Source organism: Nomascus leucogenys, chromosome 9 (genome assembly GCF_006542625.1).
Source record: "Nomascus leucogenys isolate Asia chromosome 9, Asia_NLE_v1, whole genome shotgun sequence".
Classification (NCBI taxonomy): domain Eukaryota; kingdom Metazoa; phylum Chordata; class Mammalia; order Primates; family Hylobatidae; genus Nomascus; species Nomascus leucogenys.
The window spans coordinates 9,660,731-9,684,936 of NC_044389.1; the positions used below are offsets into that span (position 1 = coordinate 9,660,731).

General features: G+C 43.6%; 1 protein-coding gene across 5 annotated transcripts in view; it reads right to left on the reverse strand.

Moving 5' to 3' along the window:
• MTUS2 (microtubule associated scaffold protein 2) overlaps window positions 1-24,206 on the reverse strand; it is a 690,072-nt gene that overhangs the window by 42,415 nt on the left and 623,451 nt on the right. The gene's annotated exons all lie outside the window — the stretch shown is intronic.

Here is a 24,206-nt window from a genome sequence, read left to right on the forward strand (position 1 = left end):
CTTTTCTTTTCTTTTTTTTTTTTTTGAGACACAGTCTCACTCTGTCGCCCATGCTGGAGTGCAGTGGTGCGATCTTGGCTTACTGCAACCTCTACCTCCCACGTTCAAGCGATTGCCTTAGCTTCCTGAGTAGCTGGGATTACAGGTACGTGCCACCACACCTGGCTTATTTTCATATTTTTAGTAGAGACGGGGTTTTGCCATGTTGGCCAGGCTGGTCTGGAACTCCTGACCTCAAGTGATATGCCCGCCTCGGCCTCCCAAAGTGCTGGGATTACAGGCATGAGCCACAACATCTATCATTTTGAAGGCTCCCTTTTCTTTGCTCAGAAGAGGCTCTGTGGTGAAGTGGTCAAGAGTGTGGGCTCAGGAGTCAGAGCACCTGGGATTGAATCCACCTCTGGTCTTCGGTGGCTGTGTGACCTAGGGCAAGTCACCTAGCTCTGGGCCTCAACTTCCTCAGCTACAAAATGCCCCAGTAGGGCGTGTGCCCTTGGAGCCTACTTCACTGGGAAAATTGAAGTCAACAGGCACAAAGCTCTCCTGTTCCTCGTTCTGAAACTAAAGAAAATCTTCCTTCTAGAAGCAGTGTCTTATTCAAGGTGATATTCCTTGATGACCATTTCTCACACTCTTGGACCTGTGACCTCTCTAGGAATCTCCTGTGGCCGCTCTAACAAATTCCCGCAAACTTAGGGGCTTAAAACAACTCCACTTTATGATCCCACAGTCCTAGAGGTCAGAAGCCTGAACTGGTCTCACTAGGCTCAAATCAGGGTGTGGGCAGGGGTGTGCTCCCTTTGGAGGCGCCCTGGAGAATACATCTCCTCCCTTCTTCCAGCCCCCTGAGGCCACCTGTGTTCCTTGGCTCATGGCCCCTTCCCCCATCAGAGGCACCAACAGTGCAGAATCTGCAAATTAGCAAATCTCTCTGTGACCTCTGCTTCCATCCTCACATCTTTTTCTCCATCTCTGAGCCTGTAACTTCCCTCTTACATGAAGCGTTATGATTCCACTGGGCCCCAAAGGATACTCTCCCCATCTCAAGATCCTTGAGTTAATCATACCTGCAAAGTCCATTAACAACAGGAGGTAACACACTCTCAGGCTCTGGGGACTAGAACGAGGACATCATCGGGGACGTCGTTCAGCCTGGTGCACCTTCTCTATTTCTCCTGAGCCTCATTCCCTGCGATTCCCTCTGGCACTAGGGGTTTCACTCGGGCTCTAAACACACAGCCTCTACAAATGATGGTGTCTCTCTCATCTTTCCCAAGCAGAACAAGACCACACAAAAGCACAGCCTTCCTTCCTATGATGTCCTCTAGCTATGTGGTTACTCTCCATTTCTCTCCCTCTTTATAGTCTTCCTTACAAAACAAACACAAGTCTCCTGTCCCTGCCTCCAATTCCCTATCTTCCACTGACTTTCAAATTACTGCAATCAGGCCATATCAGCTCTGCCTTTTCACTACATCTGGAATTTGGCCACATCTCCCCTCCTCACCACCACCACCCTGGCTGCAGCCACCACTATCTCTCACCCATATAACTGCAATGGCCCCAACTGTTCTCTCTGCACTATCCCAGTGCTTGTCTCCTGTACCATTTAGTCTCAGCACAGCAGCCAGAGACTCGGAAGACTACAGATGGAGCATGTTGCTCCTTTGCTTAAAGCCCTCACCTCCCTCAGGTCAACGCCAAGTCCTGCACCATCTGGACTCTGTAGCCTCCTTACTTCACTTCTCGGTCCTCTTCTCTGTTCACTCTGCTCCAGCCACACTTTGCCATTTCTTGAACACTTTTAAGCCTATGGTTCTCAAAAGAGGATCCCCAGACCAACAACACTAGCAGTACCTGAAAGCATGTTGAAATGCAAATTCTTGGGCTCCGCCCTCTTCCTCTGAATCTGAAACACTGGAGGCGGGACCCAGTAATCTGCATTTTCACAAACCCTCCAAGTGGTTCTGATGCTTAGGAGCCTCAGGGCCTTTGTACTTGTGATTTTCCTTGCATGGAAATGCCTTCTCCCAGCTCCCTCAGCAGACACCTGGCTGCTCCTTTTTGAGTCTGGATCTGAGCCCCTGGAATCCCTCCCCCAGGCTCAGAGACATGAGCATCAGCAGACCAATGGCCCCTTGTCAGTCTGAGATTCAGTCCATACAGTGCCTTAGCCAAGCTTGTAAGTTTTAATATTAAATAATTCCAACCTCTTCCTGAGTATCCCAGCTGCTTCTTACAGCTACATTCATGATAACTTAGAGTTCTCTTTTTGATTTTCAAATGCCTAATTAACAATTCTCTATATTAAATTCTCACTGGTAGACTATCTGGTGTGGTTTCTGCCTGCTGATAGTACTCTGCCTGATACTCTGGTGAACTCTGGGGTCTACACATAACTCCATGCAAATGTGGCCGCAAGCAAATTGTCCTGTTTCCACCATGGAGAACAGTGAGTGGAATGGAAGAAGATTCCTTGTCATTCCAACTGCTCTCTTTGATACGCACTTTGTCTGTATATGTGTGGGGTATTTGTATGTATCTTTGTATACTGTGGGGTTGCTTCCTGGGATGGAGTGATTTGTTATCTAAAATAAAACCCTTTAAATGACCCCCTACTATGGCTTGAATGTATCACCCCAAAAAGCATGTATTAGAAGCTTAATCCCCAATGCAACAGTGTTGAGAGGTGGGACCTTTAAGGGGCGATTGAGTCATGAGGGCTCTGCCCTCATGGATAGATTAATGTCATTATCCCATGGGAGTGGGTTATTATCACGGGAGTGAGTTTCTGAAAAAAGAATGAGTTCACCCCCCCCTTCCCTTCTCTCTCTCTCTGTCCTGCCCTCACTCTCTCTCTTGCACTTTTCCTTCTGTCTTCTGCCATGGTATGATACAGCAAGTTGGCCCTTACCGGAAGCAGCCTCTTGACTTTGGACTTCCCAGCCTCCAGAACTGTTAAGAAATTAATCTCTGTTCTTTATCAATTCCAGTCCCAGACACTGTTATAACAGCACAAAATGGACTAAGGCACCCCTAAGAAACTATCTGCTTCAGAAACGCACTAAAGAAAAGAGAAAAATTCCACAGAAAAATACAAAATGCTTTTGCCAATTTTTTTTTTTTTTTAGATTGTTGACTTTGCTTCAAGGAGTGGAACTATATTAAGTCTATGAATGTGTCTGTGAATATTTTTTAGTAGAAAAAAATCAGTTTATCCCCTGATCTCACTAAAAAAAGTTGAGTGAATGTAAAGAAGGACCACACTTTGAGCCTTTGCTGGGCATTGTGTGTCTGCATCTGGCCGCATCTGGTCAAGTCCTTCGTGACTTCACATCATCTGAGAACAGGATACATTTCTCAACATGACAGATGAAGCCCTTCACAAACTCATTGTTGCTGGGAATGATTTAAGAAGGAAAAACAGGATTTGGGGATAGAAAAGGGGGAGAGAACATGGACAGCAGAGCAGAAATGGAGGCTTTTGCAGTGAAGCTCTGATGGGAAGAAAAAAGTGAAGGAAAGTAAACTTGGACCTAAACATTGAATGCCCAGCCTGTCAGGAGGAGAGAGCTGAAAAACAAGAACAAGTTGCTGATGCCTGCGCTTTAGGACAGCGTCTCTGGGAGTAATGGGCGGGATGGGGGTTTGGGGGAAAACCAACAAATCCAGTCATAATATTGGGAGCCATTGTGATTTGAGTGGAGAAACAGAGTTTAAAACAAAGAAAAAAAACTCTGAGGATGCATGAGAGGCACAGCGCGTGTAGGAAAAACAAGCATGGTTTTGGAGCCTGATAACCCTCAAGTCAACCCCTTTCTGTACAACTTCTAGCCTCGGGCAAGTCAATTGATTGTTTCTCTGAGCCTCAATATTCTCAACTGTAAAACAGAGATAACATGACCTAACTTGCAGGGTTATGGTGAAAATTAGAAACCATGCATTTATGCTCCTTGATATTTCACTGGCATTCAGTAAATGGTAGCTTTGATTACGAATGATATACATGTGGTCTGCAAGCATCTGCGGAACGGCCCAGGGAGGGTGTGACAGAGGGGATGGTGGACTTGAGTCTTCTAGGAAGCCTGGGGAGGTTGGTGGAGTGAAGAGAGGGACAGAACAGTTTAGGAAGAGGCAGGAGAAGTTGGCAGAACTTCCAAGGGGCATGTGGCTATCTTATGGGAGTAGCAGGAGTTGTGTGTGGGTGGGCAGACAGCAGTCTGAGGTTGCTGTGCTAGAAAGCCTGAATTCTAGCTAAACTATGAATGATAGAAAGTCAAAGAAGGATCTCTCTTTATCACAGTGGTTTGATTTTTATTTTTTGCATGCTAAAAAAATTCAAGCATTATGAAAGTGAATGCAATAAAAAGTAAATTTCCCTCTCACCCCAGACCCTCTAGCTAGACAACTGCTGTTCCTCCTGGAGGAAAACATGTTTCTAGTTACTGATAGATTTTAATCAGGGAGGGGAAGTCAAATTTGTTTTTCAAATGTATCCCCAGTGGTAGCAGTCAGGAGGGTAGACTTAGGGGCAAGGGTAGGGGTAAGGACTAGTGAGGAGGCTTTTGCAATAAGAAAGACTATGTCACTATAATAATAATGAGGAAGAGGCAGAATTAGAACACGCTTCTGAATTATAATCAACAAACTGATGACCTATTGGATGGTAAAGTATGAAGGAGAGGAGGGAGAGAGCTGATGATGACTCCCTGATAAGGTATCAGCTTATTCTGTGAATTGTGGCATGTCAATAAGTGAGCCACAAAGTTGTGGTTGAACTTTTAAATACCCCCGCCATCCTCATCTCCCTTTCTTTATTTTGTGAATAATCGTCTCCAAGTTTTAACCAAAATGGCTTTCCCACTAGAGGCTCCATTTTCCAATCTCCTTGGAAGCTTCATGCAGGCAAGTGACTCTGCTTGGGTCTAAGTGATACAAAGAGGTGACGTGTGCAACTTCTAGATCATACAGGGAAACTTCTGGCCCTTTGCTTTCTCTTTCTCTTTCCCTTAGGCTGAAATATGCCCTTTGTGGGCATCACTCTCAGCCATCCATGAGGATAGCAACCTAGGGACAGTGGCGATGAGTCCCTGATGCCCTTGTAGAGCAGAGAAGCACGGCCACCCCTAGGCCTGTCAACTTTGGACTATTACATGAGAGTGAAATATCCCTCTATATCATTTATTTCACTGTGTTTGGGGGTTTCTGTTACAGAAGCTTAGTTTGCACTTGAACTAACATAGGCATATAGGAGGAGAAGCAGAGATATGTTTTATTCTGTTTTCCTTTGAGGTGGGGAGTGTGCAGTGGGTGGAAATAAGACTGTTTTGACGATGGAGAGTTGTCCTGCCTGTGGTTCACCAAGAGGTGAGCTCACAAGAGAGAGATTAGGGCTAGATATTGGGAGAGAGCAGTTTATAGGCTCTTTAAAGCTATAGGGGTAGATGAGATCATCAGACAGATCATGGAAAGTGAAGGCCTAAGACAGCATCTAGGACAAATATTTTAAGGAAAAAGCACTTACCTCATTTTATGTTACAATCTTTTGCTGGCATGCATGTTTTCTCACCTGATTATAAATTCTTTGGGTTCATGAATTATAGCTTACGAATCCCTGAATAAAACCCCTAGAATACTTTTATGCGGAACAGACATTCAAAATTATCTTAAGAACAGCACTTTTAAAATACTTTATATCTTGGCAATAGTTTTACTTTCTATTTTTCCATTTCATGACTGCAGACTTAGGCCATTCTGAGTCAGTCTTTAAGTGCTGATATTTAGAAGACAGGTCACAAACACAAAGAAGTGAGGTGGGCCAGGTGGGACATGTGGCAAGCATGAGACAGCCCAAGGCCTGGGGTGAAGGCAGCAGGTGCCATTCAATAAGAAGACACGTAGCGCTATAGAAAATGGGCCACAGATGCTTCACAAAAGAAGATACACAGATAGCCAGTTGCCACATAAAAAGTGCTCGGCCAGGCACAGTGGCTCACGCCTGTAATCCCAGCACTTTGGGAGGCCGAGGTGTGCGGATCACGAGGTCAGGAGATCGAGACCATCCTGGCTAACATGGTGAAACCCCGTCTCTACTAATAATACAAAAAAAAAAAAAGAAAAAAAAGTGTTCAACATCATTAGCGATCAGAGAAATGCAAGTTAAAACCATCATGAGATACTTTTTCACACTTACTAGAATGGCTAAAACAACAACAAAATTACTGACAAATGTTGGCAAGAATATAGAGGGACTGGGGCCCTCAAAGATTGTTGAGGACTGTGCAAAATGGTACAACCATTTTTGAGAACTGTTTGGTATTTTCTCTAATGTTAAACTCACACCCAACCTATGACCAGCAATTCTGTATGTAGGGATTTACCTGAGAGAAATGAGAATGTGTATGTCCACAAAGGCTTGTAATAAGGATATTCATAACAGCTTTATTTATAATAGCAAGACAGCGGAAACCACCCAAATGTCTACCAGCAGAAGAATGGATAAATGCATTGTGGTGTATAGTTACTCATGCAAATGGAATGCTAGTCAACAATAAAAAGGAGCAAACCACAGATACACTCAGCACTGTGGATTAATCTCTTATGTGGAGCAAAAGCAGCCAGATACAGAAGAATATATACTATTCATTCTATTCATATGAAATCCAAGAACAGGTAAAACTAACATATGGTGACAGAAATAAGAAAGGGGTTGCTTTAGAGGAAGTGGGGCTTGGCTGGAAAGAGGCATGAAGGAACTTTCTGGAGCAATGTAAATATCCCATATCTTGTTTTGGGTGGTGATTACATCAATGTATTCATAGCCCAAACTTATCAAACTGAACATTTAAAAATAAACAAATTCAAAACAACAAAAAGAATAGTCTTTTTTTTTTTTTTTTTTTTTTTTTTTTTAATGGAGTCTTGCTCTGTCACCCAGGTTGGAGTCCAGTGGCATGATCTCGGCTTACTGCAACCTCTGCCTCCCGGGTTCACACCATTCTCCTGCCTCAGCCTCCCGAGTAGCTGGGACTGCAGGCGTCCGCCACCACGCCTGGCAATTTTTTTTTTTTTTTTTTTTTTTTTTTTTTTAGTACAGACTGCGTTTCACCATGTTAGCCAGGATGGTCTTGATCTCCTGACCTCGTGATCCACCTGCCTCAGCCTCCCAAAGTGCTGGGATTGCAGGCGTGAGCCATCGTGCCCAGACTAGTCTTTTATATTTATCCACATATTTACCATTTTGACCATCTTAATTATTTCCTATACATCTAAGTTTCCACGATTTTTAAAAGATATTTTCTCTAGATATAGAATTCTGGTTGACAGTTTTTTTTTTCTTTCATCACTTAATACAAATGTCATTCCACTGTCTTCTGAGCTCTGTTCATTTCTGACAAGGCTGTCATTTACATCCTTGTTCCCTACATGTAATGTGTGTCTTCACTGGGTGCTTTTTAGTATTTCCTCTTTATATCTGATTTTCAGCACCCTGGCTCTGGTGTGCTTCGGTGTGGCTTTCTTTGCATTTATCCTGCTTGGGTTTCACTTAGCTTCTTGGATCTTCAGGTTGCTCTTTTAAAAGCAAACTCAGGATATTTCTGCCCATTATTTCTTCAAGTATTTTTTCCCTTCAATCTCCTCTCTCTTGTCCTTCTGAAAACTCAATTACACATCGTTAGATCTGGTTGCTATAGTCCCACAGATCACTGGGACTGTCCATTTTTTAAACATTTTTTCTCTCTGTTCTTCTGATTGGCTAATATCTGTTGACCTATCTTCAATTCACTGACTCTCTTTTCTGCAGTCTCCAATCTGCTTAAAAGCCCATCGGTGAATGATTTATTTCAGAGGTTCTGTTTGGTTCTAACATTTCCATTTGGTTCTTTTATAATAGTTTTTATTTCTCTGTTGTGCTTCTCTACCTGTTTACTCATTACATTCCTCTATTTCTAGAAGTGCTGGAACGTGTTTATAATAGCATTTACATTTTTTTATCTGCTAATTCCAACATCTGGAGCATTTCAATACCCATTTCTTTCTCTTTTTTACACAACTTTATTTTTATTTTTATTTTGGGACAGGGTCTTGCTCTGTTGCCCAGACTGGAGTGCAGTGGTGTGATCATGGCTCACTGCAACCTCAACCTTCCGGGCTCCAGCAATCCTTCCACCTCAGCCTCCCGAGCAGCTGGGACTACAAGTGTACACCACTATGCCCAGCTAATTTTTGTATTTTTTGTAGAGATGGGGTTTTGCCATGTTGCCAAGGCTGGTTTCAAACTCCTGAACCCAAGCAATTCACCTGCCGTGGCCCCCGAAAGTGCTGGGATTTCAGGTGTGAGCTAACATATCTGACCCTCAATACCCATTTCTATTGACTACTTTTTTCCTTGATTATAGCCTTACTTCTTTGTATGTCTCTTTTTGTTTATGCATGCTCAACATTGTGGATGATATATTGCAGGGAGTTTGTATGACACTGTCTTCCTTTAATGGGCATTGAGTGTGTTGTTCTGTCAGGCAGTTAACTTACTGGATTCCTTTGATTCTGTCGCACATGGTTTTATTTGTCTTTCGTGCTAGAGAGAAACTTGTTCTAGATAATGGTCATTCTACAGATCGGCCTTTCTCAGGCCTCAACTGATTGCTCACAGTACTTGGTGAGAATCTTCCCACCCTGACTGGGCTGGAATTCCCGTATTTCCCAGCACTGCACAATCGGTGGAACCTCCACTCAGTGCTCAGACCTGCCTCAGCTGCCCTCTGCATATGTGCAGCCTGCCCTTCACCTAAGATCACAGGGGAAACCCCCCCATGTAATCCCTGGGGCCCTGCTCTGCTCAGCTTACTCCTGTCCAGTGCTCAGCCCACTAGTAGCTAGTGGAATTCCTAGTCACTTCAATTGCCCTGTACTCTGGTGTTTACCTCTTCAGCCCAGCAAGATGGCAGCCACTACCTGGACACCTCCCACGCCCAGGTTTGGTGAGTGGCCCCAGGCAGTAAGCTGGGGCTAACAGGGGACTGATTCATTTCATGTGCTTCCCTTTTCCCAAGGATTACAGGCTATGGTGTCAACCGTGCCGTGCTTAGAAGCAGTTGCCTCATGTTTCGTCTGTTTTATAGCTGTGTACTGGTGGTTATCACAGCCAGTAACAGTTATGCTATTATGGCTAGAAGCAGAAGACAGGGCATGAAGAGTTGGTAAAAGCTTCCAGGTGATTCTAATAGGATTCCATCTCCTCCCATGGGGATGTCTAAAGACTGAGGACCTAGAAAAGAAATAGTTACGCAGATAGAACCTCAGGGGTATCTCAGCAAGATGCCATTAGTATTTATACAGCACACGACTGACTTTGGTCCACCGAGCAGCCACTGTTTACAATTTTGGCTTTCTAAAATTGATCAAGTGTAGGGAAGAATCATTTGTTCACTGACTCCTACGTTTCCTTGCTACGGCCTTTTCTGGACCCCTGACTGGGTAACAACCCTCCTCTAAACTCCTAGACCACTATCACCTTGCTCCCAGGCAGATCTGCCTACAAAGAGACATATTTCTCATTGTAAATTAATAAATTGGCAATTTGATTTTCTACATCATGCTCCAGTAAACTTAGTTAAAAGTATTTCCCTGAAAGTCAGAACCATTCTTGGTGTACTAACAAGGAAAATTTAAAAAGCTGGACCACAGGGAATCCACTAAGGTAAGCGCCTGCACTTAGCTGCCAGCCTGGTCTCTCCAGATGACACCTCACCTGGAATCATCTTATGTTCTTCATCAGGACCTTCGTAAAAAGAAAACAGCTGTGTTGAAGAGCCCTGGATCTTCATCAGATTCATACTGAAACTTAGGTTTCAGTAGTAGTCACCTAGTTAGGTCTTTACATGATTACTTGCAATGCAGAATTGGTCAAGTTATCATCTTGTTCAACAGATTAACTTCCTTTGGCCAAAGAAGAAAAAGCGCAATTCTTATCAAAAAGAGACTTGACTACTATATAAACATACACTGCAATTTATATATTTGTTCAAATCATCTGCCAAATTAAGCAAATAGACTGATAGTACATTTAATACCTAACCATGGCCCTGGTGGTATCAGTGGTTCTTTGAGCGAATCAGGCTAATTCATAATGGCTTAGACATGACATAAAAAAATCACATGTTAAAAAAAATCTGCCAAGAATCATTTGAGCCTCATATCCCAGACACTGGCCCTGCTTTTTATGCAAGCAATAGTAAGTTTCATAAACATGAACTCATTTGCTCTACTCCTCCTGCTTAGAGATAGCCATATGGAAACAGAACTGTCTTCACTGTTTTTCCTGTTTCCCAGTAGAGAGATTGAGTCAATGTTGTCATTAATGCTGTCTCTGAAACTGATCAAGTGTATGGAAGAATCATTTGTTCACTGACTCCTACATTTCCTTTAAGCTTTTTTCCCCTACCTCCTTTTCTGAACCCCTGACTGGGTTACAAACCCTCCTCTAAACTCCCAGACCACCAGCACCTTGCTCCCTACACTGGATATGAATGACCTGCTATGTGTCTGTCTCTCCAATACACAGGCATTTCAGCAGCTCAGAGCCCTAGTCACATCTTTCTTTTCCTCCTGGCATAGCAAAGGGTACATCTGTGTTCAATCAAGTTTATAAAATGAAGCAGTTGAATTCCCCACATTCACTGTGCTAATCCCTGGGCCGGAGGCTTAACATACCCTGAAAAATAAGAGGTTCACGAGAAACTCAACCGAGTCGATTATGTTTGCATATTTGCATGTGATTGTCTGTAATTTACAACATATATTTTGCAAATGCTCTTCAGTCATTTCCAAGTTAAATCTATAACACGTTATGTCTTTTTCTTGCTATTTATTATCTTCTCTCAGACACCACTTTAGATCTTACAAAGCGAAGATGGCCTGATATGGTTATGGTGGGAAGAGACAAGGATGCAGCTCTGTTCTTCTTAATAGGTATGTGATTTGGGGTTTGCTTCTATTCTGTACAGCCATGATGTATTTACCATGAAATTGATGGTGGTATTATCTCCCTTGCCTATCTCCTACTGTTGTTAGGATCAAATGCAATAATGTGTGAAAGAGCTTTGTAAACTATACACCGCTATTTAAATATTAGATTTATGGAGTCCCAAACCAGTGGAGGCAGCTGACTGTGTTTCCAGAAGCTGCTTGTCCCCAGGGTGATTTAGGGGTTGCCCTTGGTATTGGAGCTATTCTAGCCAGTCAGTTCAGGTTAAAGATTAAACTCACAGATTTAAAAATATTAACATTAGCAGGCACAGTGGCTCACATCTGTAATCCCAGCACTTTGGGAGGCTGAGGCAGGAGGATCATTTGAGTCCAGGAGTTCGAGACCAGCCTGGGCAACACAGTGAGACCCTGTCTCTACAAAATATATGTATCTACTATATATATATAGATATATATATATATATAGTAGATCCAACTGTATATATATATATATACAGTTGGGTGTGGTAGCATATACCTGTAGTCCCAGCTACTCTGCAGGCTGAGACAGGAGGATCACTTGAGCCCAGGAGTTACAATTTCATGTCTGCACTCCAGCCTAGGTGACAGAGCAAGGCTCTGTCTCAAAAATAATAGCATGTATCAGAAAAAAGTTATCTTTATCTTTATTCATAAAAGAGTAAACATTTTAAAGGGTTACAAAACAAACACCTCCACATAAAATAACCAGAAAGTGTTATGCATATAGATGTAAAAGAATTTTATAAATATCGAAAAATAGGTTGCTGCCAACTGGAATGAATCATTTTCTCAAAGTGTAGCAGTTTTGTGAAATTGTAGCTGATAATGTATTTTCCATGGCAACCAAACCCAGTCTCTGGTACATTTAAGGGAGTTTGCAGTATTGATATTACTATGCATGGGTAAGCACCTGTTTGGGATAGAAACTAAAATGACTTTAGAAAATTATATTTACTGGAATAAAATCTAATCATGGCAGTTGACATCACTGGTTTGAAATTTTCCCAGCTTAGAACTGATACTATTTTCCTATAAGAGGGGCAGGTAATTCCCAGACCTAGTCATGCTGAGTTGTCCATTGTGCAAGGAAATCAGTAATTTTATTTGAAGCTATATTGTCACTCTCAAATTTCTGACAGTAGTCTGGGCATGGAGGCTCATGCCTATAATCCCAGCACTTTGGGAGGCTGAGGCGGGCAGATCACCTGAGATCAGGAGTTTGAGACCAGCCTGGCGAAATATGGTGAAACCCTGTCTCTACTAAAAATACAAAAAAAATTAGCTGGGTATGGTGGCACATACCTGTAATCCCAGCTACTCGGGAGGCTGAGGCAGGAGAATCGCTGGAACCCAGGAGGCGGAGGTTGCAGTGAGCTGAGACTGTGCCATTGCATTCTAGCCTGGGCAACAAGAGCAAAACTCCATCTCAAAAAAAAAAAAAAAAAAAAAAAATTCGGACAGTACACGAAACCTACTAAATCTAAACCTTCTTTCAAACAATACTCCTCACCACACCATCAGCTTACCTAGGAAAGAGCTTGGTATATATTTCGGGTGCCCCCTAAATATTGTTGGGCAAATTGAATGAGAAGATCCAACTCTGCTAATCAGAGAGAATTTTGCATTCCACAGATTTTGATATGTTGTGTTTTTATTTAATCTGACATATTTCCTAATTTATCTTGTTTCCTCTTTGACCTATGTGCTATTTGGATGCTGTTTAATTTCCAGATGTTTGGAGATTTTTTTCAGATATTTTTATGTTATTGATTTATAGACTATATTACAGTTCAAAACATTTTGTATACTTTGAATTCTTTTATATTTGTTGACTTTTGTTTTATGGCTCAGAATATGGTCTGTGTTGCCAAATGTTTCACATGTATTTGAAAAAGATGCATATTCTGTTGCTGTTGGATAGAGCATTCTATAATGTCAGTAAGGTCAAGTTGGAAGATGGCGTTATTCAGGTCTTCTACAGCTGACTGATTTTCTGCCTGCTTTTTCTATCCTTACTCAGAGCGGAGTTCTGGAGTCTCCAATCATAACTGTAGATTCGTCTATTTCTCCTTTCAGTTCTATCAATTTTTGCTTCATGTGTTTTGAAGCTCTACTGTTCGGCATGTAGGTATTTGGTATTGTTACGTCTTTTTGGTAAATCAACCTCTTTTTCATTATGTAATGGCCATCTTCATTCCTAGCAATATTCCTGGGTCTGAAGTCTACTTTGTGTGATATGAATATAGACATTCCAATTTTCTTTTGATTGATGTTAGTATAGTATATATTTTTTTCATCCTTTCACTTTTAACTTATTTGTGTCTTTATATGTGAAGCGGGTTTATTTTAGGCAGCACGTAGCCAAGTCTTGCTTTTCTTTTTTTATCCAATCTGACAAACTCTGTCTTTTAGTTGGTGTGCTTAGAACAGATATTTTTATGAATCAGAAGACGTACATTCTTTTTGTGATCCCAAGGTTCGTTATTTTTTCTGCTGGTTTCTTAATTTTGAGTCAGCTTCTTTAAAGCTGGGTGAGAGAGGAAATAGCAGAATCTAATCTGAAATTTAAGGGAATTAACACACACTGAGCACCCACTATTCTTCCAAACATTCTGCTAGATCCTTTGCCCTCACCTACCTCATACTTACATACGACAGGACTACTATTCCCATCTAACTGTTGAGGCAATCGAGGACCTATGACATAGGGTGCTAGTCACATTCTCCCCTTCTTCCATAGTAATAAAATAATATCTGGGCAAGGTCACCAACAGAAAAAAAGCACATTTCCCCAGCTACACTGTGGCTAAATTTGACTTGTGACTTAGTTCTGGCCAAAAAGATGTATAGTCAAGTGCAGTTCCTGGACACTTTCCCCCAGAGAGGGCAGACCCACTTTCTCTGCTTCTTTGTTCATTCCTTCTTCCAGCCTGCTGCCTGGAATATAGACGTGATGACTGTCACACCAACTGTCACACTGGACCGTGGTCGGGGGGACATCATGGTCCTCCTCCTTGCGGTCATAGGACAGTGGCTGTACGGGGCTTGGGTCCCCGAGGATGGGGAGCAGAACCACAGCTGCTCCCTCAGCGCTCACCTTCTGACTCTTATGTAAGAGACAAATGAACAGCTGCCTTAAGCTAGCATTGTTTCGGGATTTTGTTATTCATGCCTGAACCCAATCCTAATGGATACAGTCTAGGACCAATTAAATCACACCGTGTTATAATCCATGTTTGGACAGATTTATACTAGCATCTATCATGGTTTTGTGTAGAAGTCATATGGAGTTAGGAGTAACAACTATTTTATCTGATATTTTAATTTATCAAATTAAAAATTGGAAAAAAAAAACCACTTGGTGGTCAGGGTGCGAATGCTTTGGTGAACTTAGATACTGTATGTGGGAAGAATTTAAGACTTTTCTCCCACACCAGCTGTATGCTGTTAGGAAATCACTTACTCTTTCTGACCCTCAGTTTTCTTATGTATAAAATAAGGATACCAATACCTACTTTACTGTTTGAATACATAAAACATGTCATATGGAAGAGCTTGGAGGTACTAAGCACTGTGTAACTATAAGGGATTATAATCATTAAGACCAGAAGATAATTTTTTTGGATAACCATGAACGGTAAATCATCTCACAAATACCTTCCACTGTATGTGTGTGTATGTGTGGGCTACTAGTCATAAATGAGAGCATACTGAAAAATGCATGCTAGTCAATAACTTAAGAACATAATAAATAATAATTCAGTGCTCACTGCCACAGATTCCTACCATACCTTAATAGCAAGCTCTCGAAATTTTTTCCTATATCTTATTTTATATTACAGAAAACATTCAGGTACTGTTTTGCTATATTTCAATAAACTGACCTTAATCAAAACATGGATTTAACTATTTGGATTTCTGTACAATACCTGAGAAACTCTGCTAGAAAGAGTGCTTTAGGCCAGGCACAGTGGCTCACGCCTGTAATCCCAACACTTTGGGAGGCCGAGGTGGGCGAATCACTTGAGGTCAGGAGTTCGAGACCAGCCTGGCAAACATGGCGAAACCCCGTCTCTACTAAAAATACAAAAACTAGCCAGGCGTGCTGGCCCGTGCCTGTAATCCTAGCTACTAGGAAGCCTGAGGCAGGAGAATCGCTTGAACTCGGGAGACGGAGGTGGCAGTGAGCCGAGATCACACCACTGCACTCCAGTTTGGGTGAGAGTGAGACTCCGTCTTAAAAAAAAAAAAAAAAAGAGCACTCTGTTTTTCAACTATATTTCATTTTAAGTATTTTTAAAGTGTTCAGAAAAGATAAAAAAGCAAAGTCCATCTTAAATCTGAACTCAGAAGGAAGATGAAAACCTGTGGCCTGGCTTGGGTGGGGACACCAAGAACAGAGGCTGTCACAAGCTCTGAAAGGGGCACAGGCGCAGGAGGCAGCTTTGTCCAGCAGTACTGGGGACTGGGGGCAGCTGCAGGTGAATTGGGCAATATCTGGGCAAGGTCACCAAGGGGAAAAAAAAAGACATTTCCCCATTTCCATTGTGGCTAAATTTGCCTTGTGACTTAGTTCTGGCCAATGAAGCCAGCAGCTGGGGTGATTGAGAACTTCAAAGTTAAGAGCCAATTTCACACCACATTCAGATAGTCACAGCTTTGAGCAACCCCAGGAAAGAGCATGACAGGAGTTTTGCTGGGGAAGCATCATTGGTTCATGCACATTTCAACAGGCCTTCCAGTCTGACTGGCAGGGCAGCAGGGTTAGCTAGGGGTGCCAGCCGGAAGGCTCCATTGTTTCACCGCTGCATTGCATGTTTTCTGTCTGGTGGAGTTTGTTTAATTCATATTGATTTTTAAGACTCAGGTTTTCTAATAAGGCAGTCACAATGTGACTGTGATGTCATTTTCTCTCTCAGCTTGGCTAGGGAGAGAACCTTAAACATCCACCTGATGGCAGTAAACAAAACTTGAGGCATACGATCTCGAAAGGAGATAATCCTTTCTGAGGAAGGGCATCTTATAAACCGATTTCAGTGCTTACAAATACATCAGTGCTCTTCAATTATTCAATATTCGACTTTGGAATTTGGAGTGTGGTGTTCCATCAGAAAAGTCAAGGGTCATATTTTATTTTCTGGAAAATTTTTAAATGCGATTAAAAAGTCAAATATTAAATATATTTCTAGCATCTCTGCTTTTCCTCCCTGGGTGTGGTGCTGGATTCTGGTTTCCTGGGGATCCAAAATGCCCTTTAATCCCCACAACCACCACCACCTGGGGAAGCCTTTTCCAAGGACACACCCAATTCCCGAAAACCCCACAGACAAAAGCTATCACCCATGGAGGGTGAGTTGAGGATGAGATCCTTTATGACCAGCATTTAAAAAACAATAAAAATGGAGACCACCGTTTAGATACCCCAAGGCCAACCACCTAGAGCCAGGTAACCAAAACTTAAGTCACCCTGATTTCCGCAAACAGGTAATTATCCTAGCTCTAAACAAAACACAGAAGTAAGCTTTTGGTCTTTATAAGCATGATTCAATGAAATCAAACCAATCAGCTACAGATGAATCAGCCCAAATAGCTCTATTTGCCTTAAAAAAATATATGACAGCCAATCATGAAAAAAGTCAAAATATTCCCCCTTTATGCTCTAGAAACTGTGCTGCAACTGCTGTAGTGGCATTTTTTGGTTTGAGGTCTCCCAGTTCATGACGTATTCTTTTGTATGCATCATACACTCTTTAAAATCTAACTTGATCTGATTTCATTTTTGACATCAGAGTGCCCTGTCTCCAAGGAAACACATGTTGAGTATCCCTTATCTGAAATGCTTGGCACCAAAAGCATTTCACATTTCTGATTTTTTTTTATTTTGCAATATTTGCATTATACTTACTAGTTGAGCGTCCCTAATTTAAAAATCTGAAATCCTAAAGTATCCAATCAGCATTTCTTTTGAGCATCAGGTCGGTGCTCAAAAGATTTTGGATTTTGGAGCATTTCAGATTTTGGATTTTTGAACTGTGGATAATCAACATGTACAATGTAACACAAATATGAGCAAATTCAATCACTCCATAGGGACTCTACTCTTGAACCACAAAAGGCTCCGTCCTAAACTACACCCTGATATATACTTGGATATTATGTGTCTCTTCTCATTTGTGTGTATGTGTGTGTGCATGGGAGGGAGAGAGAGAAGATTCAATTTCCTCTTTATAAGGTAACCCTAGCAACACTAAGATGAAATCCACCATAATCTTGATTTACAGAATAAATATCCAACACATTTTGCATTACAGATACATTTGGGACAAATGTAAAATCCTCCCAAAATTATCAGTCAGTGCTTTTGAGAATATATTCCCAAGAAAAGAACAAAAGAGGTAAAAAGTAATTTGCAAACACTATACTTGTTGCATAACAGCAAAAAATGGTAAAAATCCAAATGCTCAAAGAAAAGGAACTTTCATAGTTTTTCAACACTATAGAACATTTTACGGCTATGAAATGACAAGTATGAAGACTCTGATACATAGAAAGAGAAATAGGGAAACACTCTTTCTGTCCTTAGGTGTGCAAAATGGGCAGTGTCTGGAAGTGGTCATGGCAACCACTGTTGCAGGGCAGATTTGCTGGGGGCAGCAGGTGTTAGTAGGTGCCCAATGATTGTACTCTCCTCCCCCACCCACAGGCATCTATCTGCATCTTAGCATATGAGGTCCACAGTAGATAGCACCTCTTTCACAGAGCCTTTAATTGTAAACTCATTGAGAAGATGAGTTGAGTCTTATGCACCACAGAATCTCTAGTACTAAGCATCGGGTCAGTCTAGCCCGCACAGTACCTCTGTGCAATCTGGGGAAAAAGTGTTCCTTCCTCTGAGTGGCGGCAGCCTCATGCCAGGGCACAGGGCTTGGGGGTGGCTCAAACATGGATGCATTTCAGCCCTGACCCAGAGGGGCGCCCCTTTAAAGGGTATAACCTACTGCACTACCCATGGTGTGTCTGGCAAAAAGTAGGTGCTCAAGAAATAGCTGTTGGATGCATGAATGGACTGAGATTAAGGAGAACAAAGTTTTTCCTTTGGTGCTTTTTGCATACGTCCCAGCTTTAGCCAAGATCTTTGAAACAAGTCTGTAGACTGATCTCTAAAATGAAATGGATAGGGTACTGTCACTCTGGTCTGGACCAGCCCTAAAATCCTATGACTTCCCTGCCTGCTCCATACAAGGTGCTCAGAACCTCGCTAAATGAGTGACTCATTCTCCATGACTGTAGGACCTGGTCTGGGTGTGGTATAAAATATATTTGGTCCTTCTCCCCAGTTTCTGTCACAAGTCTCTAATATGCTTGGAGTTTTTCTAGTGGTAGGATTACCTTTTGTGACTCATAATGATCCCCTTTCAATCACACCTGAGTTTATGCTAACGGTGACTTAGGGTAGGGTCCCTATTTGACTTTAGGATGGGGCTGGTCACCAGAAGGAACAAGTCATTAGAGGATTGGAACTTTCAGTCCCACCCAACAACTTCCAGGGAGAGAGGGAGAGGAAGAGGCTGGGGATAGAATTATATAAACTCTCTTTTTTTTTTTTGGAGACAGAGTCTTGCTCCGTCGCCCAGGCTGGAGTGCAGCGGCACAATCTCGGCTCACTGCAATATCAGCTTCCCAGGTTCAAGCAATTCTCCTGCCTCAGCCTCCCGAGTAGCTGGGATTACAGGTGCTTGCCATCATACCTGGCTAATTTTTTTTGTATTTTTAGTAGGGATGGGGTTTCGCCATGGCCAGGCTGGCCTTGAACTCCTGGCCTCAAGTGATCCACCTGCCTTGGCCTTCCAAAGTGCTGGGGTTATAAGCATGAGCCACTGTGCCTGGCCAGAATTATATAAACTCCTGAACATGATTCAACGGGCTTCGGGGTTGGCGAGTATACCAAGTGCAGGGAAGATGGTGCACCCAGAGGGTATGGAAACTCGCCACCTCGCCCCCTGCCATATACCTTGCTCTATGCATCATTCTAGTGAATTATCAAACCTAAGGAGGCAGTTATGGGAACCTCTGAGTTTATAGCAGATTGGACAGAACCTTGGGTGGCCACTGATACTTAGGACTGGTTTCTGAGGTGGGACTGAGCCCTCAACCTGGGAATGTATACTAACACTGGGTCCTTAAGTGTCAGAACTGAATGGAATCACTGGACACTCAGCTGATGAGGAAGAATTGGCCGTCAGTATGGAGAAACCCTCCACACCCCGCGCATCAGAAAACAGCACTCACTAGGGCACGTTCTCAAGGTTTATTTGTAAATCAATTGCCAGGAAATTCCTACTTAAAAACGACTGGAGATTATCTTCCAGTGTGTGAAGACACAAGTCAAGTCTCTGGCAGAGGGCACTATGCAAACTACAGACCTTCTAGAAGATTCAGTCATGATACCACCAGAGATGTCACAAATGGGAAGCTATAAATGGCAGTGTCGGCAAATGTACTGGGGATTACTTTCCACGCTTAGCTCCCCAAAGTCCATCTAACCAGGAGGGTAGCTGACTTGAGAAGACTGAGTCCCCCAGGCAGACAGGCAAAGGTGAAGGAAGGAGGCAGGAGTGAAGGAAGGGGGTATCCCTTGCCATTTCTCAGGAGCCAGGCCAGCCTCTGTATAATTTCCAAACAGGTACAATTTGTCTTTCGCATCTTCCTTTTCTGCACCTTTCCACACCCACCTGTGCCACTCTCCCTTGGCCTGCCTTGCTGCCCAGGGCCCCCATGATGGGATCCTGCCTTCCTGGGCCTATCCCAAATGATGTACTCCCTGCCTCAACCCTGTCCCTGGCCCAAATCAAACTCCCTGTTCCTTCAGTGTATCTCCAACTTCACTGTACTTAATAAGGGGGCTTTAAAAAAATGTCCTAGGCCTCACTGTCAAATAGTTTGATTCTGTTGCCTAGGGCAGCACTGCAGGTGATTCTAATATGCATCAGGCCTGTGAACACAGACAAAGCTGATTCTGACCAGATGCTAAAGATTTTTTTTTTTTTTTTTTGAGACGGAGTTTTGCTCTTGTCGCCCAGGCTGGAGTACAATGGCGCAATCTCGGCTCACTGTCACCTCTCCGCCTTTCGGGTTCAAGTGATTCTCCTGCCTCAGCCTCCTCAGTAGCTGGGATTACAGGCACCCGCCACCACACCTGGCTAATTTTTTGTATTTTTTTTTTTTTTTTAGTAGAGACGGGGTTTGACCATGTTGGCCAGGCTGGTCTCCAACTCCTGACCTCAGGTGATCCACCTGCTTCAGCCTCCCAAAGTGCTGGGATTACAGGTGTGAACCACTGTGTTCAGTCCAGATGCTAAAGCTTTTGATTGCATTTATTCACCTCAAAAGTTTGGACAATGGATGGTTATTTATTAACAGATATTGGTGGAACTTAGGGCAGCAGTTTAATGGATATGAAACAGTTTAAGCAGCAATTTTTAGATTTGGGAGACAGGGCAGTCCTGTTCTGGAATGTGCAATAAATACACCTAACTATTCTGACTTTCTGCACCTTCTTCCCATCTTCCTTGTCTGAATTCAGAGCCTTAGAAATTCCATCTCCCCCATGTCCCCCCACATCCCTCCACCTCCAGCTCCCATTAGACTCAGCTGACAAGAGCCTTAACTTAGGACAGGGCTGGTGCTAAGTGGAAGGGACTGGCCATATTACTCTCTCTGTAAGCCAGGTTTGCATGCTCAATGCTCTTCTCCCATCAAGAGAATACACTGCACGTCAAGAAGCCAGAGCTTATGCGCTTTACGGTTGACAGTTGATCCCCACATTCCCCTCCGTCTTTCTTCTCTCACCAGTGCAATCTCAGCTGCGGACTGGGTGCTTGCTGCAGAAGTGTGTGCTGGGGATGAAAGCTGGGCTGAAGGAACCAGGCAGTGGTGCTGCCAAGGCCTTCCGCCCTCCCTCCAGTAGCTTTTTCATCTGGCAGGTAATTCTGGTTCTATTCTTAGCACTTAGGCAGAAATCAAATAAGATTTCAGCCTAAAACCCAATGTAATCCTTGTGTAGCGCCTGCTGCATTTAGAAGCTTCGGGAAAGCACAGAGAGAAGCAGCCTTGCACTTGGCACACCCGGCACCCAACCCAATTGCATCACGGGACACAGGGCCCCCAGAGCCAAAGCTTGCCCATGGAGAGTGCAGAAGTCTCTCCAGGGAAAAATCCACCCTGGAGTGGAAATTTCCATCTTTTATCTTTGGGTTCAAGGTGCTACATACCGGATAATTATGAGAGTCACCTTTACGGAGTGCTTCATCAGCATTATCTTCTTTAATTGACTTTCCATTTTATGAAGGGGAACTTGTGGGACAGAGAGGTCTACCAGCTTGCCCCACCTGAACCTAAAGCCCAAGCTCAGAACTGCCAAGCCTTGGAACCCCCCAGAAACTCATCTATTTCAAAGAGAAGCATACTCAGGGATTGGCTTATAGCATTTCAGGGCTACAGACTCGACAGCCCTCATATAATTCAATGCTTTTCTATCACTCCCTTAACTAAGACCAACATATTTTGCTAAAAGAGGAAGAAAGGAGGCAGGAGCTATAAATTACAGGGGGTAACACTGCACATTGTTCTAGCTGAACTATAACTCATAAGCATCTTTCAGTTCCTGAGTCTCTGAAGACCCAACATTCCTCATGCTCAAGTCTCTCGGCCACTGAGGGCAGGGAAGTGTCCCCAAGCCTGTGGTTTGCAAACTGTGTGCTGAGGCACCCTGGGCCACTGCAGCAAATCACAGGGCACTGCAGGGTTTCTTCTACTAATATTTCTGAGGGAAACACACCAATGCTGCCTCCCTGGGGGATACCATGTGAACTCCTGGTTTGGGGGGTTCAGAGTTTTGACCTTAGCTCATCACTAGCTCACACTTCATCCCTTTTCATGATATCATATCTTTGCAAAGCTGAGGTTTTGGCTGCTGCTGTGATAAAAAGTATGCAGTGAAAATCAGTGTGAAACAAGATGCAAGGATAGCCTTATCCAATCAGATGCCAAGGTCTGAGACGTTGTGTGGGGCCCAATCACAAGCAAGTCATTGTGGTTCCTTAAGAATAAAACAAAAATATATTGTTTTCTTCCCATTTATGTTCAGTTTTTCAAATGGCCACAAAGTTGTTAGAACATACACACTTAAGTGGCTTAGACTTACCTCCTTACTAAATAGAGCTGTGAGGTATTTATTTGGCCTTGATACTGTGAAAAAAAATTACTGAGACACTGTGGTTGCTATGAATTGAGAATTTTGGAACTTCTACCCTAGGCCTCTGAGCTGCCCCCACAGTGTCATCAGGGGCCATCTCCAAGGGTCTCTACCTCTACAAGGTGGGGAGGGGCAGATTCCAGAAGGGGATGAGGCAAGGTCTCCCAGCTGTCTCCCCTCCACATCCCCTAGGAACTGACCTGAAGGTCAGCAGAGGTGAAACCTGTTCTTTGGCAGCTTCGCTGAGGAGGAGAGGCCTCAGAGTCACCTCTAACTGAGGACAGGCCCTGAAGCGGATGAGTGGAGAGGGGGGGTCTTTGCAGTTCATCAGGTGAGGATTTTTTTGATTAAAAAAATCCTTTTTGATAAGGTAGTTTCCATCAGTGGGGAAGGAGGCAGAAGGTCCTTTTAAAGGAACCATGGGAGTCATCCAGGAGGATGGCTCTGTGTGTGTGTGTGTGCACATGCGTGTACAATGTGTGCATGCACAGGGGGGCAGCCAATCACATGGGACCCATGGCTCCACGGGTGAAGGGTGGTGAGTCCTTCCTTAGAGAAGAATAGAAACAGTCCCTGGCATTGGGCAGGGTCACCAGTGAGTGTACCAGGAGCTTTCCTTCAGGAAAAAGTGGGGGCCACTCTCAACACAGGTCTTTGAGGCCAGATGTGGGCATCTGGATCATGAGGGGTGGCCAAATTGATGAAGAAACAGATAGGGGCAAAGAGGCTTCAACCATGGAGGTCTTGGCAATGAGGTCATCACTGGAGCTGTCACTGTGAATGCTGCTTGGGGTGATACCCAACAAATAGAAATTAGGCTCAATCTCCATGAAAACAACAACAATGGCAAAAAGGAAGGATGAGACTTCTCTAGCAAGAGTCTGCGGGGCGTGGGGCCACTTTCTCCCCTCCCGCTCCTCTTTCCAGCCAGGTCAGATATGGCTCCCATGGACCTCAGCTTTGCAGGGCTCCTCATGCCCTGCCTTTCCTAGCTGACTGTTGGAAGAAGCCTACATCTGGCGTCAACCCCTGGGCTTCTCCTGGCGAGGGAGAAGGGGTGTCCGGGTGTAGGTGTCCCTGCAGCAGTAGCAGGGTCCTGCTGCTCCAGATCACACACCAGCAAGGCTGGGAAGGGGCCTGTTATTTGTTGTTTCCCCACAAGCACCTGCTGTCCTTAGAGAGGAGAAGAGACCATTGCGGACCTACTTCAACGTTAAAAGAGGTCACAGAACTCACAGGGGAGAAAAAGAAAACATTTTAACAAAGGGAGAGAGGAATACAAAGGCTGGGGAAAACTATGCTTGGATCTCACTATTCTGTCCACTGCACACCCGAGGGGCTGTGGTCCCTGGGAAAGTTCAGCCTTCTGCCTATCTGCATGGTTGGCTACTTGCCAAGGACACCTGGGATTGCTTCAATCCCTTCACTCATGGAGGAAGCCACACCTGCACATGGTGGGCTGCTCCCAGGACCACACTAGATGGAGGAGAAGTGCTCACTGGTAAAGAGAATAGCGGGCAATGGGAACAGAGCATGTGTGTTTCAGCTTTGCTGACTGATTCCTGGGGAAAGAGAATAACAGACGGTCAAGAGGGAAAATGGGATCAAGCAATGAGAACATGGCAAATACCTGGTCCTGTCTTTGGCCTACAGTGAAAGCCACATCCCCAGGGTCTGGGGGTCATTTTATTTGTAAGGTCTCTATGGTCCAGACTGAACCAAACCGTTTCATCAGCCAAAGATTAGAAATTTCAACATGGACTCTCATATTTTTAATCCAACCAGATTTGTGTTTTTGACCTTGTTCTAGATCACAGAGTATTTCACAACAGGGTAGACAGTGGCAGGATGCCACGGAACATCTGCATCTTGCAGACAGCACCTCATTTTATCAGAGGGGACCCAGATGGATCAATGCAGACTGATGTATGAGCTGCCGTCT